Here is a 5,333-nt window from a genome sequence, read left to right as displayed (position 1 = left end):
CGTGTATGCCTGCAGGCCAGAAGAGGACACCAGACCCCATTACAGATGGTTGTGAGCCACCATGTGGTTGCTGGGAATTGAACTCAGGACCTCTAGGAAGAGAGGCAATGTTCTTAACCTCTGTGCCATCTCTCCAGCCCTATGCTAGGGAATATTACTTCAACTGTGTAAAGATGTGTTACATTTGTTTATGCTGTGGAATAATACTTTAACTGTGTAAAGTTGTGTCAATTTTGTTTATGTGGAATATTTAACTCTGTAAAGGTGTGTTAAATTTATTTCATCTTGCTTGCCTAAGGTACTTGATTGGTCTAATAAAGAGTTGAACTGCCAATAGCTAGGTAAGAGAGGGATAGGCAGGACTGGTGGGCAGAGAGAATAAATAAATAGGAGGAAAAAAACCTAGGCTCAAAAGAGGAGAAGGAAGAAGAAAGAGGGGGACACACCTGGAGTCAGAAGCCAGGCAGCTTCTAGTCAGACATGAGAAACAGGCGGAGCGGTGGTGGCGCATACCTTTAATCCCAGCACTTGGGAGGCAGAGGCAGGAGGATCTCTGTGAGTTCGAGGCCAGCCTGGCCTACAAGAGCTAGTTTCAGGACAGGACAGGCTCCAAAGCTACAGAGAAACCCTGTCTCAAAAAACCAAAAAAAAAAAAAAACCCCCAAAAAAACTAACATACATAGAGGGAAAGAAAGGTAAAAAGCCCCAGGTAAAACACAGATGAAGAGAAAGAGGTTAAATTATAAGAGGCAGCAAGAAATGAGCATAAGATAAGGCCGAACATTTATCATTAACATTAAGTCTTCATGTCATGAATTGGGAGTTGATTGGTAGCCTAAAAAGAAAGCGAAGAACCAAACACAAGGTGTTGTCCTTGAAAGCAAGAGCTTACAAGAACAGGGGTTGAAGGTGGCTCAGTAGTTAGAGGGCACACTGGTCTTGTAGAGGACCTGAGTTCAATTCCCAGCACCCTCTTTGGGTGATAACAATTGCCTGTAAGTCCAGCTCTCGGGTGTCTGCTGCCCTCTTCCGGTTTCCGTGGGCACATTCTCTAATATGCATATACAACTCCCATAGGTAATTAGAAGCAAAAGAAATCTTAAAAGCAAACACAACAGTTAGGGTCTGAGGGTCCATATTGTCCTGTATGTTCCCTATTTATAAAACAAAACTTCACGCTCAAAGTAAGAAGTGCTTAAAAAAGTAATGACTATTCAGAAACAACAGCCGTCGTCTTTCCCTGGGCCCTGACAGGCAGAGACGGGAGTTGAAGTGTCATTGTGACAATTGTATAAGATGCTTTTTAAGCTGAGAGATTTGTAACTTCCCATGCCATTAAATGCTCCTTAAAGACGTGGTTATAGGCCTCTCCACTTTATCTCTGCCCTGGACTCCTACTAAGCCTCGCTGGCTCCCACCAGCTGCCGCGGTTTATTTACGTCACTTTACGGGAGATGTTTGCTCTAGGCTATGCCTAGAGGAGGAGAGAAAGAGGATCCGCAGGGCCTCCAGCCAGCAGGCCACGGCTCACTCTTTGGGGGAACGCCTGAGTGGAGGGACCAAGACACAGAGTGATCAGCTCTGGTATTGAGACGGTCACGTCATGAATTTATGTGAAACTGAATTCCTGCCTGGAGCTGCAGCGTACCTCCACAGCCTCAGCTATCACAGAGGCTGAAGTAGGACAGCCAGGAGTTCAAGGTCAGCCTGGGCAACCAATGAAGTAATGAGACCCTCAAAAACCAATGAACCAACCCAAGCACAAAACAAAAACAACCCCCCCCCAAAAAAAAACCCCAAAAACACAAGGGCAAGGGGGTGGATCTCAGTTGGCAGAACACTTGCATGAAGTCCCAGGACCTCATAAACTTGATTTAGTGGCAAGTACTCTTAATAATAGCATCTAGGAGGTAAAGGCAAGAGGATCAAACTTGCAAGGTCATCTTTGACTTTGTGGAGTTCAAGGCCAGCCTGGGGTACCTCAGTTGGGAGAGGGATGGGGTGGCGGCAGTGGAGGAGGGGTGATGTAACTGTATATGCAAATTCTTAATGTTTTAGAGCTGGAGGGAGGGAAGCTAGACAATTTTGGCCTTGGGTTTGTTGTACTGAAGATTGTCCTGAGGAGAAGTGAGAGCTGGAGTGTTGAATTGTCACCAAACCACTTGCCTAGCATCTGTGAGCTCCTGCTTTTGACTGCCAGCACTGTGAAAAACAGCAAGTGCCTCCCAAGACCCCTGAACGTACACCAAGAGGGCAAGGGCAGTCCTATGAAGAACTGTTGGCGAGCGTGTTTGTTCTTGCTAATCTACAAAGCCACAAGGTCTAAGCCGGGTGTATTGGTACACGTTTGTAAACCCAGGGGGGAAAGGCAGAAGGAACGCACAGGGAAGGCCATCCCAAGCTACATAGCCAGACACTATCCCAGACAAGCAAAGAGACAATAAAAAAGGAAAGAAAACCAAACTTTACCATCGTTATTATCTTTGTTGGGGAAAGTGTAAGTCAGATGATATCTGCTCCACGGATGACTGTGAGGTCCGCGGGACCGACTCGCCTCTCTCCCTCTCTATCCCCACTTGTTCACTCATCTGTTTGTTTGGTTTTTAAGGACAGGGTCCCACACTGTATCCTAGGCTGACTTTGAACTCAGAGTACTCCTGCCTCAGCTTTCCAGGCACTGGCCTTTATGGTTTCACTTAAGGATGGGTTAGAAATGGAAACACATGAACGAATTTGGCACTTGCTTTGGATCTATTGCCTGTTGTCATACCAGGTGTGACCTGCCAGCCACAGGATGGCTGGGACTTAAGACACATTGCACTGATGTTATTTTGAGCTCTCTGTGTAATTTGATAATATATTTGGAATGGAGGCATTATTTCTTAAGGAAAAAACAATCTCAGGTGGACTGTCTGAAGTAAAATACATTTATTTATTTATTTATTTATTTATTTATTTTTTTGGTTTTTCTAGACAGGGTTTCTCTGTGGCTTTGGAGCCTGTCCTGGATCTTGCTCTGTAGACCAGGCTGGTCTCGAACTCACAGAGATCCACCTGCCTCTGCCTCCCGAGTGCTGGGATTAAAGGCGTGTGCCACCATCGCCCGGCCAGTAAAATACATTTAAACAACAAAAAAGATGGTGATCATTCATCTTCTGCCAGCAAGCATTCATTCTCTCAATTGTCTGGCTGGCTGCACAAACTTTCCAGCTTTGGTCACTGTGTGTAATGGGATTTGTGGCTGTTGTCTGTTTCTGACTATTTCTTATGATGAATTTCTAGGAAGAGAATTATAGATAGTAAATGTATACACATCTGTAAACCCATTGTTATAGACTGCTAAATTGTTTCCTGAAAGGCTAGACCGCAGGACACTCCCACCAGTGGCTTTGAATTCTCTGTGGTCCTCCTGCCTTAGATTTCTGAGACGCAGGATTACAGGCATGCTGCATCCCTGTTTTAAATTGGATATCAAGACTCCTAAATTCACCCTGTTTTTGTCACAATTTGTTTCTCCAGGTCCTCCAAGCCTGTTTTCTTTTGGATTTCCTTTAGCAGGCTCAAAATTTAGGAAAGGAGTGGTTTTTGGCTGGAGGAAGGCTTGGTGGGCGACTTCCCTAATATTTGCTCCTGTGGGAACCACAGAGCCTGCCCCCTCCCTGGGCTGCACTCAGTCACTTCCAGTCATTAGGGGAAGGTCTGAGTTTCTCAGCACCTCCTACGCTGAGGCTGACACACGGACACAATCTTCCTTCACAGAGGAAGGACAGCCTGTTATTTTGTAGCTGTGGTTGCCTTCTAGCAATAGGAGGCCAGGAACAATATTCTCAGTAAAAACACATATCCATCCTAATTGGCTGTCAGCCTTTAAATGCTAGAATGTGACCCCGAGGTTCACTATACTCAGCCGGAAACCCTTCTAAAGGGAGCAGGTTTCCATGCTCTGAAACTGAAAAACAAACAAACAAAACAACAACAACAGCAACAAAAAGTTTTATTTGGGCTGACTTTTTTTTTTTTTTTTTTGGTTTTTCAAGACAGGGTTTCTCTGTGGCTTTGGAGCCTGTCCTGGTACTAGCTCTGTAGACCAGGCTGGTCTCGAACTCACAGAGATCCACCTGCCTCTGCCTCCTGAGTGCTGGGATTAAAGGCGTGTGGTACCATCGCCCGGCTCTTATTTGGGCTGACTTGCAGCTTGAGGGAATATAGTCTATCACAGTAGGGAAGGCACCGTGCTAAGGGCAAGACGGGTGCCAGTGCTCAATGCCCCTTTCCCCTTCCCCCCTGTTTATTCAACAAAGGACCTTGGCTCATGGGGCCATGTTGTCTATGGGGTCTTCCTAGTTAAGCTCCTCAGCAGGCATCTCACTGCTACACCCATGAGGTGACAATTGAAATCAGCCTTTATAGTCTACGTATTTACTTCTAGGGTATGGGTAGAAACAAGCCCCAACATTGTCTCCCTCTTCCTGTCTCTCTCTGTCTCTGTCTCTCTCTGCATGCATGCATGCATGTATGTACGCATACATGAGGGTAGGTGCCCACAGATGCTGGAGGCATCGGACACCCTGCAGTTGAGCTGCAGACGATTTGTTTGCTGTGGTTGCTGAGAACTGAACTCCAGATCTCTGGCTGCCAGCCTGAGCCCAGCTCTTCTGAAAGAGCGTAGCATGCCGTGTTCCTGCGATGTTTTAGGGGTACACTGACCTAGAGTGGGGGTTTCTCACACTCCCCACAGTTGCCTTAGATTTCTCTTCACTAGGCATTTAAAACTTACAAAGAAGCAGTTTCCCTTGGCTCTCGGGATAAATCACTTCTTCACCATGGTTTCATTCCAGGTATCTCTCTTCTTTGGGTCTCCTTGACACCCCTTCTCTAGACCAAAAACCCAGCATACTCTCCCTGGCCTCTGGGCCTTTGCACATTCTAATAGTTTTGCCTAAGAGAGACTGTTTCCTCCTGAACATGGTTCCCGTCTCAGCAGCCCCTATGCCAGCTCTCTCTTTCCTCCGGCTTTATTGGGATTGTTAAATGGAACTCAAGTGTCACATCTTCGGGAAAGGCTGTCCCCAGTGCCCCAGATGGACGGTGTCTGGCCTCTGATTTATGCTATCTTGTGGTTTGAGAGACTCTGTAGTTTGTGAGGCTATGTTTATCCGGGCCATTCATGTTTGATGCTGGTCTCTCATTGGTGTGAAAGTGCCATCAAGGGAGGGCCTGCTGTTTCTCACTCACTTGGGCATGACTGCCTGCTAAATGCCTTAGTCCACAGATTAGATCAGAGAGCCGTCAGCATCCAGCACTTCCCCAAAATCCGTTAGCTGGCAAGCAAG

Source organism: Microtus ochrogaster, chromosome 19 (genome assembly GCF_000317375.1).
Source record: "Microtus ochrogaster isolate Prairie Vole_2 chromosome 19, MicOch1.0, whole genome shotgun sequence".
NCBI lineage: Eukaryota > Metazoa > Chordata > Mammalia > Rodentia > Cricetidae > Microtus > Microtus ochrogaster.
The sequence above is the reverse complement of the archived record's forward strand: the minus strand, read 5'-3'. Positions refer to the sequence as shown.